The sequence below is a fragment of the Protopterus annectens genome, chromosome 11.part0 (assembly GCF_019279795.1).
Source record: "Protopterus annectens isolate FY-2018-M chromosome 11.part0, PAN1.0, whole genome shotgun sequence".
In the NCBI taxonomy this organism is placed as follows: Eukaryota; Metazoa; Chordata; order Ceratodontiformes; family Protopteridae; genus Protopterus; species Protopterus annectens.
Window position 1 is genome coordinate 510473213 of NC_056745.1, and position 12105 is coordinate 510485317.

Sequence of the window (12105 nt, forward strand, 5' to 3'; positions counted from 1 at the left end):
ACTTTTTTGGACACCCACCACATTGGTTAACTCCACAGGACTTCAACCCATCATTGGCTGTTTGTCATCTAAGATTTTTTTCTTCATGTTTTAAAACTCTGACTATGTTTGGATCTGATGAGGTCATCCGATACAAATGCAGTTCCATGATCACAGATTTATACATGTAATCACATTCATGGAGGTCCATGCCTTCTTCAGACTGAGGACTAGATAACCTTTGGCATATGCTGGTTTTTATAAATCATTTGATAAGCATGAAGCATTTTCCTTGTTTCATGCCCAAATGATCCAATACTTTTGGGGCCACTCAGTCACCCAAAACTGCAAGTTAGAAAAGGAAGGGCAAATTGATGTTTAGGTTTAATATTATTCCTAGATGCCAAGGCAGTTTTCAACATCAGTTTTATTCTTTTGAAATATTCTTTACTGAGCTTTATTCACATTTGTTCAAGTTTTGTTGTTAATTCTTCATCGGTTCCCAAATATTTATTCACTCCCTCCTCCTCAGGTTCCTTTATATCACATTCCTAGCCAAGACTGATATTTTCTTGGTGCTGCAGCTTTCCTCTTCTAAATGTTGCTTTTGTACATTTAGCAAGACCACATGTCATTCTTATATCATCTGAGAAAGTTTTAACCATTTGTAGTTGTGCTTTCAACTCCTCATCCGATGAACTATATAGTTTTAAGTCGTCCACAAAAAGAAAATGAGAAATCTTTAAACAAGGTTGTTTTCTGGGAGCCAAATTGTAACCATAGCCTAATCTGTTAAGTAAACGGCTTAATGGGTTGAAGGCAAGGTAAAACAGAAGTAGTGACAACGAATCCCCCTGAAATACCCCCCCTTTAGAATTTTTATCCCTTAGATAATTTGCCTTTTCACATGGCTCAGCTGCAAATTGGTCTGCCACTGTTTCATGGCCATGATGATGTAATTGATTGATGTAAAGTGCATCTTGTACATTTGTAAGCATTCTTTTATCCATGAATGTGAGATATGGTCAAGTGCTTTTTTCTAATTTAGCCAAGCCATACTTAAATACTTTCTCTTTTACAATTCTCTGTTATGGCTTGCTTTAACAACAAATGATCCCATGTTCCATGTGACTCTTTTGTTACCCTTTTGTTCTGTTGGCATAATCGAGTTTTGAATGACTATAAACTCTGACTACATCAATTCTAGTTTATAGTTTAAATATCGTCAGAAGGAAAATTATTGGTCTATAGCTCTTTGGCTGGATTGCAAATACACTGTTAAGGAGAAGTACAATTTTTCCTGTTAAGCAGGTTGGTGACTGTTTGGGATGTGCATGTAAGTAATTCTGACTTGGGGTTAAATCTTTGTGTAAAGATGTTAATACTTTAGCCAGTTAGGTTATGTGTGTAGTCCTGGGGTTTTCAAGTTAGAAGCTTTTCTAAATCTTGTCTCAATTTCTCTGGATGTCACTTCACCCCATTTCATGTTCTTTACATTAGAGCCCCTCACCGTTTCTTTTAATTCTTTTATTCATTCATTATCTTTGTTATGTTCAACATTTTCTTCATAAATAGTTCTCCAAAATGTGCCTATTTCTTTTTTTTTATTATAGGTTCATAGGTAGGTACTGGAGCTATTAGCCCTAGGGCCTATATAAGCCTAGCCAAAAGGTACCCTGGCTTTCGCCACCCAAGAAAATGATTTTCCTGTGCCACTGTCGAGCAGAGCCACAGAAATGATCCCCGGGGTGAATTTCCTATCTCCTATCCAATCATATAGTTTCATAGGTAGGTACTAGGCTAGGCTTGATGGTATTTTTCTCTTGCTTTTTTCTTGGTTTCCCATAAAATCTTTTTGGGTAATTGATGAATTATTTTACACTTCATTTATATTTGTCTACATACCTTCTTCGTTTATCTGCTTGTGCTGATATAATTTGTTTATGATTGGCAATAGTATATGGTAAATGTTGGTGTGTTTTGATACTTTCGTTGTTTTTAACTCGTCTGTCTTTCTAAGTATTTTTGATCATCTGTTCCCCTTTCTGTGTTCTAACAGTGACACTTCTTGTCTTGTGTGTTATAGTTTTCTCTAGAAAATGTAGAATGTAGTTGTACGTTCTTGAGCCTATTCACATAAGGCGTAGACTCACCACCTTTTAGTTGTCTTGTAACCATTTTCTGTATACACTCCATGGCCTTCAGTTGTTTGATATATGATCAAAATGTTTTACCATTTTCAGGTATTGAGCAAACACCGGTGGTATATATCTATAAAAACAAAAAAAACACTTTTGACCCTACTAGAAAAACAGCACGGTACATTTTTAATTAAACTACAACTTTTTTTGTAATTACATGTCTAATATTATACTCATAATTTAACTGAGAATTAACCAAGATTAGGTATAAACAAGCTCTACCACAATGGCTGACGCATATAAAACTTTAATAGAAAAACAATAAAAAGCCAAAATTTAAAGCTAAGTACTTTCACAGCTGGAGGCCACTTCTTCGGACTGTAACACTCTATGCAAACTGTAGCACTAAGTACAAGTTACCCAATCAAAAAAAGTCAGGTTACATGGATACTCAGGAAGTGGTAGGGCAAGACCATTATAAAAAATTAAAATCAGTGCCTTAAGCCACATGCTTGTAAGACTGGTTTGATAGAAAAATTATTATTCAAACAAGGGGGCGAATCTGCTCCAGAACACCCACCATCATAGCCCTCACAAAATAACAGAAACCACACACCCACCTTCATGGAGGCTCTCGATAGAAATCTATCCAAACAGCAGAGACCTCCAAGGCATAAACGCACTCTACCACCACAACACAGCACAAACCACATGACACATAGCTCACCTACACAGTGTACCCCTCAACCTATTCCCCTAAGGCAAAACAGCTTGCCCAATACAATAATCATAGGTGACTCAGTAGTGAGGCACACTGATGTCCCACTCACTAGGTTGAATAAGGAGAAGGTAACAGTCAGCTGTCTTTCAGGTGCCAGAATCTGCCACGTAACACACGCACTCTGGTCACTCTGCAACAAGTATGACTCTGTCATTGTCCATGTGGGTGTGAATGACCTGAGACGCATCTCTCTGGACTACATGAAGAGGCATGGTGGAGCTCTCGGATTATGTGGCCCAGGCAGGTATGACCCTAGCCCTGAGCAGCATCCAACCATCGCCCAGAATGATACCGCAGTACAAACAGAAAATGATTGACTTCAACAATTGGCTAAGTTTCTGGTATCATTCTAAGGGGATTCGGTATCTGTCTGTTTGGGATGACATGACTGACAGACCTCGATGCTTTGCCAGAGTTGGCCTGCATCTGTCACCCCTGGATTTCTGGGTACTGCCTTTTTATAGTGCTTTTTTAGGCAGTGTTCCAAAGACCAAGTTACCACCATAAAAGCTATAAATAAATGCAGTCTGAGGGTCATGCTGCTCAATGCTAGAAGTCTAAATCTCAAGATGCACTTGCTCGAAGCACTCCTCAAAATGGAGAACATCAACATTTGTGCTGTAATGGAGACCTGGTTTAAAGCTGCTGAAAGCACCCTTGCACTACCAGGCTGTAACTCATTCCACACCTTTCTGCCCCAGAACATGGACAGAACCTCCAAAGGCGGTGTTATCTCCATATTCATAAAGGATATGCACATCTCCAGATTAGTAGCCCAGCATAACCCATCTGAGATACTCCAGGTACAACAAACATTGGATAAGATGGCGATTCAGGTCGTAGCCTGCCTTAGGTCCCCAGCCATGTCCCAAGACTCTCACTCCACATTTCTAAGCACCCTGGAAACTATTAAGATCCAACCCAACACTCTCATCTAGGTGACTTCAACTTTCCTTCCATCAACTGGAAAAACTCATGCACCAATGCACTGGCCCAATGCTTCCTGGAATTCCTCAATTCCAGTGCCCTGGACCAGCTCATTGTTACCCCCACTACTGGAAGCAACATCTTTGACTTGGTTATTACTAACATGGGCAGCTGTTGCTCTACACCAATAGTCAGTTCCTCCCTGGTTAGATCCAATCACAAGCTAATCACCATGGAAATCCACATCTCACCCCCCCCCCCCCGGCAAGGGAATCGACCATGAAAAACTTCTCCAGAGCTGACTTTGAACTCCTAAATACAGAGGTGGCTAACTTCATGGCACCCATGCTAATGGAAAATAGATGCATGATTGCCAAATCATACACCAATGCACTATAGGAACATATAAATGCATGGAACTAGCCATACCCAACAGAACCAAGATGCTCACCTCCGAAAAAATGAAGCCAATCTGGTAGTCCACCGCCATTAATAAACAGTACAACAGAAGGAAGAAACTGTTGCAGAAAAAGGTGAAGTCCCAAGACTGGAAACATTCCCTTATCAGCCTCAAGTTGAGATCCCACATCAAATCCTCTAATGCTAGCTATGAAAACAGAATTGCAGCAGACAGTAAAGACAACCACAAGGCCTTCTATAGTTATGTAAAGAATCTCCACGGCAATACCCAGATTTGCTCTGAGCTACTGCACAATGGTACTTCCTATACCGAGCCAACTGATACTGCCAATATATACTGGCCAACAGATTCAGTGCCAACCCCCCCCCCCCCCAAAAAAAAAGGACTAATCACAATACCAGTAGATTGCCAGGCACCCAGTATTACTGCTACACAGGTTAAAACAGCACTGTCCAAGGCCAAGAAGACAGCCTCTGTGAGACCTGACAATATCCCTGGCTGTGTTCTACATGAACTACAGAGAGAACAGTCACCTCACCTGTGTGCCCTGTTCATTCATAGCCTCACTTCAGGCTTTGACTCTACCAAATGGCGCACTGCTACAGTCATCCCTCTTCACAAAGGAGGAGCGACTAACAGACCCTGGGAACTATCGCCCCATTAGCCTGACAAGTCTGATATGCAAAGCTATAGAACACATCATCATGGACCTAATAAACAAGGATATAGGGAATCTCCAAACTTTGGATCTCACACAGTTTGATTTTGTGAAGGGTCGCTCATGCATGCTCAACCTGGTTGACTTGAGTCAGTCACCAGAGCTGTGGATGAAGGCAAGGTGGTTCATACAGCCTACCTTGATCTGGCCAAGGCCTTTAATACCATTCCCCACTCAGGAATCCTAGAAAAACTCACTAAGCTAGGCATCAACCCCTATATCACTAGGTGGGTTGCAAACTGGCTCACAAATAGAACCCACAGTGTGCAAGTAGCGGACTCCAAGTCAGACTGCCGTTCAGTCACAAGTGGAGTCCCACAGGGTTCAGTCCTGGGTCCTTTCCTGTTTGGTATCTACTTCTCTGAAGTCCAGGCCAACATGAAGGAAAACGGTTCGCAGACTAATGCAAGTTGGGGGCTGTTATTGACCCCCCCTCCCAAGTGATGTTGACATCCTACAGAAAGGCCTCACTGAGACAAATGACTGGTGTCAGAAACATGGCCTTAAGCTCAATGCCAAAAAATGTGTCCTCATCCCCTTTGGGAAAAAACAGTTCCCATGAATTACCACATCAATGGTAGTCCACTGAATGCAGAAGGCGTTGAAAGAGATTTGGGAACACAGGTTGACAGCAACCTCTTGACCACCACATTGCCACTGTGGTTAGAAAGTCCTGTGTGGCACATCTCATTAGTAAGGGTTTTGCATCCAGGAAGAAAGAGGTCATTGTTTCCCTCTACTATTTCCTCATTAGGCCTTTGCGCATCTTGAAATACTTCCTCCTGGATGCAATATCCTAAGGCATGACCATTGCAAAAAGAAAGGTGGAGGTATAGCTATCCTCTTATTCTAACCAGCTCACCCTGCAACCTCTCTCTCTCCCTCCCCCAGATTTTCATTCTGTTGAAATCTTTATAGCTAACTGTCATTTAAACGCATGCAAAAAAAATTGCTATTGCTTCCATCTATATTTCCCCTGGAAATAACATCCCTACCTTAGAACACTTTCTTTCTTGGATCTCCCAAAACATCACCTATGAGACCATTATCTTGGGAGATATAAACACTGGGTTTTCAGTGGTTAGGGTCTTCCAGTCAAACTACTCCTTTAACCTCTTTGGCTTTTCCCAGCTGATCTCAAACCCACCCTGATTAAACAAACACACTTACTATAGCTCCACACTGGACTGGGTCCTCACCTCCACTCCCAATCTGTATCATAACTTCTCCACTCTACCTGACACACTTCATGGTCACCTTCCAACCCACATACTTAGACACTCACCTCAAATACACAAACCCTATCAATTCAAAGACTGACGAGAATTCTCAAACTTCAATCCTGACACTTTCAACAGCTTGCTGTCATCAGTTAACTGGTCCTTCCTCCACAACCTCCCCCTTGATAATGCTGCTCTTGCCTTTACCAATATTTTCCTGGCGACATTCAATTCCCTAGTTCCTATCAGTAAACTATTGACTAAAACTCAATATGCCTCCTGTCTCACACAAGAGACAAACTCTAATGAGTAAAAGATATAGTGGATGGAAAACATGGAACAAATCCAAATCCATCTCTGATCTTCATACCTATAGAGAGCTCAGCAATTTAACCAAACAAAAGATCGTCCTTGAGTTTTTCCCATAAACCACTTAACCCTCACTTCAACCCCCCCCCAAAAAAAAATTCAGCAATCTTTTAAGTTGCTGTATCCTGGGTGCCCATCTCCCCCTTATCTCTGCCCAAACAGTTCCCCCTCTGAAGCAGCTGCACTTCCAAATTCCATCTTCGACTCCATCTGCAACATCACCAGAACCGATGCTAGTTCCTCCCCCCACCACCTATCACTGCCAGTTCCCCCACCTTCTCTCTTAAACCAGTCCCCACATCCTACATCAAATCACTTGTCCAAACTTAAAACCTGCTCTACATCAGTTGACAACTTACCCCCTCATTTACTAAAGCTAGCTGCGAATTCTATTGCTTTCCCTATCTCTGTACTAGTCAATAGATCCATCAAAGAAAGCTCTGTCCCTGATCTCTGGAAAAAATTGTGTTATCCCACTGCATAAAGGTGGTATTGCAACAGATCCTTCTAACTCCAGACCTATTTCCATATTATCTCCTCTGTCTAAAATACTTGAAAAATGTATCCACAAACAGCTTCTTAATCATATTCTCCAAGAAAATCTCCTTTCCCCCACACAACACTGCTTTTGGCCAAAGTACAGTACTGCTATTGCTCTAACTTCCTTTATTAATGCTATCTCAAAAGCACGTGATAATAAATTAGTTTCCTGCCTGTTCCTAGATCTATCCAAAGCCTTTGATACCATTTCACATAGGCTACTATTATCCAAACTTGCTGCCCTCATCCTCTGTAACTCTACTATATCATTGTTCTCCAGCTGCCTCTCAAATAGATTCCTGGCTGTGAAATGGCAATCCAACTACCTCCCTTTCTACCAGCACAAATTGGGGTGCCCCAAGTCTCCATCCTTGGTCCCCTACTTTTCAATATCTTTATTCATAACCTCCACTCCTCTTATTCACTCTTGACTATCATTCAATATGCCGATGATTCCATAATTATCTCCTGCTCTGACAATATCGGACCGCTTCATACCTCAACTCAAGAATCCCACCACTCTGTCGAAAGATTGCTTACTACCCAGCAATTACTACTGAACCCTAAGAAAACCAAACTCTCTGTTTCTCCCTTCCTCTCTACACCATCACAAAATTTCCTTCTCTGTCTCCTCCCTGAATAATAATATCACATCTGAATCCCATACCAAACTCCTTGGTGTTATAATCGGTGACCATCTCAGTTGATCTACACACAGCAGTGCATAAAAAAGACGCATCAAAAACTAGGTCTGCTCTATGGACATAATAAATACCTTGAAAATGCTTCCAGACTCTCCCTTGCACAAGCCTTTCTACTCCCCACACTGCTATATATAGCCTATAGCTCCTATTCTTACACACCTCCAGTCTAACATTCTCACTAAACTAGAACTCGCGTATAACAAAATAGCTTGATTTGCCTCCAACCTACCTCGTACCCACCATTGCATCACCCTAACAAACCTGTAATGGCTAGAATTTCATCACCAAATCCTAATACCACAGCTTCTCTTGGCTCATGCAATTCTACATCAACCTTCTTCCTGTCCTTCTCCCTCCATTCTCATCCAGTCCTGTACTCTGAATCGCTCTCTCCACAGCTCTCAACATAACCTATTGCAAGTCTACTTGCTAAACAAAAATATTGGTAAACTACTGTATAGCTGTTCCCATAGCAAATGCAGGTAACAAACTACCTGAAGAAGTCAGAGGTATCACAGACCCTAGCACCTTTAAAATAGCAATTAAAGACTACTTCGACAAATCATGGGCATGTCTCTGCCACAACCCAACATAAGCTATATTTCTCTAACATGGACTGCTGCCCTCTCAGATAATACCATACTTGTCCTCACATGGCTCCTACCTGTTCTTTCTTCCTAGTTCTTACTCTTCCTAGTTCTTACTCCACTTACTTTTTCCATGCTATATTAGCTCTAATCATATACCTTAGTATTCTTCTCCACATAATATACGCTTTACCTTGTGCTTTTCCAATATTCTTCTCTCTTACTACAAATAAACTAAAATCTGATCACTCTGTCTTCTTCAGCATTTGTTTATATGCACATTATCCTGTCTTTATTTCCTGTCAATAAATCTCTGTTACTTGTACTTTGCTATTTACTTCAGAATGTGTTTCTTATGTAAAAACTGAGCTAGTTATGTACAGAGAATGTTAGTTTTTATTGTATTATTTTTTTCTTTTGTAACAACTGTCCATGTTAATGTTTAAGTAATGTAATACTAGAGCTTTTCTCCTTGGGTCTCTGCTGAAAAGGGGCTCTGCCCAGTCAGACTAACCCGGTTAACAAATGTCAAATAAAATAAATTTGACATCCAAGATTGCTGCACACTGAGCAGCAGGTTGATTACTGCTCTCCCAGTATGAAAACTGAAAGTGTTAAAAAAAAGCCAGTAAAAGTTAACAGTTTGGGTAAATTCAGCTCTGGCTAATCATTACACTGCTGGAATGCCAGCAAAGAGAAGTTTTGTGAAAGTAAAAGTAAATCAGCTAGAAAAGGAGAAGAAAAAAAAATGCTGCTGGGAAGGAGCTGGTAGCAGTTCAGCTTTACTACAGGAGATGGCTTCCAGTGCTTTAGAGGAAAAAATAAATCAAATTCACTCAGAGGCATTTAAAATAAATGAGGCACTGGAGAAAAATATAAAGTCCAATGACAAAAAAGCTGGAAGCAGAAGAAGCTTTAAGTAGTATTGAGTTGAGCAGATAAAATTGCACAAATCAAAGGTCAAAATGATGAAGGCTGAGGGTTCTCAAGAACAGTTTCAAAAATTATTAGAGTTGGAAGAAGAAAGAGCTGTGGTTACATTAATTTTTATGGATGTACAAATAAGCAAATGGATTAGTATTATATAGCATGATTTGTTAATTGATAGGGGCACATTTTGTGTATGCTCCAAATCTGGGCCCAAGAAAATTTTGCTCTTTTGGAAAAACTTCACCAGGCTATTAGTGCACTCACCTCTGCATTTAAGTTTTAGACAGTCCACCAATCCATTAATTTGCCAAAAGTGTAATTCATTATATTTATCAGAAAAAAGAATGCTGTTAGAATAATAGTTTTATCTGTTTCTTGAACTGAGAATAATGCATTTTTCTGAAGTATTTTGAATATGCCTTGCTTATAACTTGAGAATATTGTTCTGGTATGGTTGTATGCAGTAGTCTTGCAAAGCATGCTGGTGCATGGAGAATGATAAGTGTACTTTATCAATTATGTTTTTAAAACATCTTTTCCGACTGCCTGCTAAACATTATCTCTGCTGTGACCCTGTCATCCCATTTGTTCATCTTTGGGTGAGAACAAGACAGAGAAAGACATCATCCAGGTAGCCATTTGGGTTTTCTGATGACCCTAACTATTGGTATCCTCTGGTAGCGGATAGCTTTAGGCTGCAGTATTGTTCTTCCAAACGTGCACTCTCTGGCTACAGCATGTTTTGCCCTGTGTGCATACTCCCATCATGTTGGTTACATTTCAGCCTTTGTGATCCTTAGGCATTCATTGCTTGAAACTCCTTGAGTTCTGACTGAGTGCTACTGAAACAATTTGAAATCTAAAGTGATAAGTATATTTTTGGGCTCTTCTTTTCAAAGTTCTGCAGTATCCTGATTGTTTTTTCTTGATTGATTTAGATGTGTATATATATATATATATATATATATATATATATATATATATATATATGCTGGCTTCTGATTCGTGCTGAAAGTGCTATTTTTCTCCCACCCTTATTCCTGCTGTGTTAAATACTGGTCAAACAACTTGGTGGCTTTGCAATTGCCTGCCCCTACTGTATATTTGATCTGTGACACTCCTCCCAGTCTAGTGTTAGCTCATTCTACCTAATACAGAGAAAAAAATTGCACTTTATTCATCTGCTTTTACTGTATTTGTGTTTCTTCCTACTTTATTACTTTATTTTGCTTTTGCCTCTGCTTGAAAGTACTCAATTGTACTTATTCTGCTGCATTTACTACTGCTTTGTAGTAGCCTGATTAAATTGTGTTATTCTAAGCCATTTGGTTTAAGCACTTGGGCTTCAGACCAGTTGTTTTACATTAAGAAGGTTTGTGGTCTGCACTGTTGTGGCAAGACTGGTAGCTTACATCCTTCTAAGTTGAGAACTGCTGATTGAAGGCTCAGTGTCTGTTATTGTAAAAGTGTATTAGTTCTGGTTAAAGCACTTGGGCTTCAGGACAGTTATTTTACATTAAGAAGGTTTGTGATCTGCACTCTTGTGGGAGGAGAGGCTAGATTCTGCCCTACTGAGCTGGGATTTTCTGGTTAAAGGCTTATTGTGCCTGCTTATTTGAACTGTTTCTTCCTGAAATTGGAACGCCTTGTTTGCTGTAGCATAGACTAGATTCAGGCCTGCTGAATCTAGCTTTGTTTGTACAACTTGAGCACTGATCCAGGCCATCTTTTTTGGAGTACATTCCCCTGCACACAAGTGGCAGGAGTGTGCAGTTAGAACTTGTCTGATTGAAGACTGCTGGAACGGGGCTCAGTTTTTAGCTTTTATTGGTTAATTTTTCTGTTTGCTCATTTGCTAGTTATATATATAAAAAAACAAACAAAAAAAAAAAAAAATATATATATATATATATATATATATATATATATATATATATATATATATATATATATATATAAAATATACATTTTATGCATTGTCGCTTAGTTAGGGTGAAACTATTCCTGGCGCCATAACTAGTCTGTTTTTAGCTTTAGCACTCAAACTTGTTACTTTGAGCTCAGCACTTGTTCAGAACTCGTAAGCACTAAATAAGCTACTAATTACTACAGCACTCAACTTTCCTCACTTATCTAGAGGAAAGCAGTTTTTAGTCCTTAGTAAATAGCACCTATCCAGGCATGTCTAAGGGTCAGCTCGCAGTGTTTTCTCCTGTCTACCTGATGAATTTGGGCATCTTGGGGCAATGCAGCAATTGCCTCATGTACACAGACAACCCTCTCCTCCTACCACCCAACACTACAACCTGTGAGAGATGCACTTAGATTGCCAAACTGGAAGCAAAGCTCTCTTTACCCAAGACTGGACTAGACGGTCAAGAGGAGAAGGTAAACACTTGCACTGCACCACACCACACTCATCACAGTCCCTCAAAACCTGCACCACCAAAACACACACATAGAAACACAAAACACACAGCTACATTCATGGAGGCAATCAATAAAAACTGCCCAAGCAACAGAGCCCTCCAAAGCAGAAACACAAGCAAATTCCATCCCCCAACACAACCCAAATGACACACAGCCCACAAACTCAGTGTGCCACTCAACCACAGCCCATAAGTCATAACAACGTACCCAATACTCTAGTCATAGGTGACTCCATAGTCAGGTACACTGATGTTCCACTCACAAAGCTAAACAAGGTGAAAGTTACTGTCAGATGCCTGTCAGGTGCCAGGATCCACCACATAACGCACACACTCAGGTCACTCCACAACAAGTACAA

General features: G+C 40.3%; 1 protein-coding gene and 1 long non-coding RNA gene across 2 annotated transcripts in view; one reads left to right on the forward strand and one right to left on the reverse strand.

Annotated features, from left to right (window-relative positions):
• The window catches only part of FRS2 (fibroblast growth factor receptor substrate 2), a gene marked incomplete in the record, with an annotated part of 1814279 nt that overhangs the window by 1609369 nt on the left and 192805 nt on the right, over positions 1-12105 (reverse strand).
• LOC122815481 overlaps positions 1-12105 on the forward strand; it is a 285904-nt gene that overhangs the window by 243249 nt on the left and 30550 nt on the right. The window lies entirely within an intron of this gene.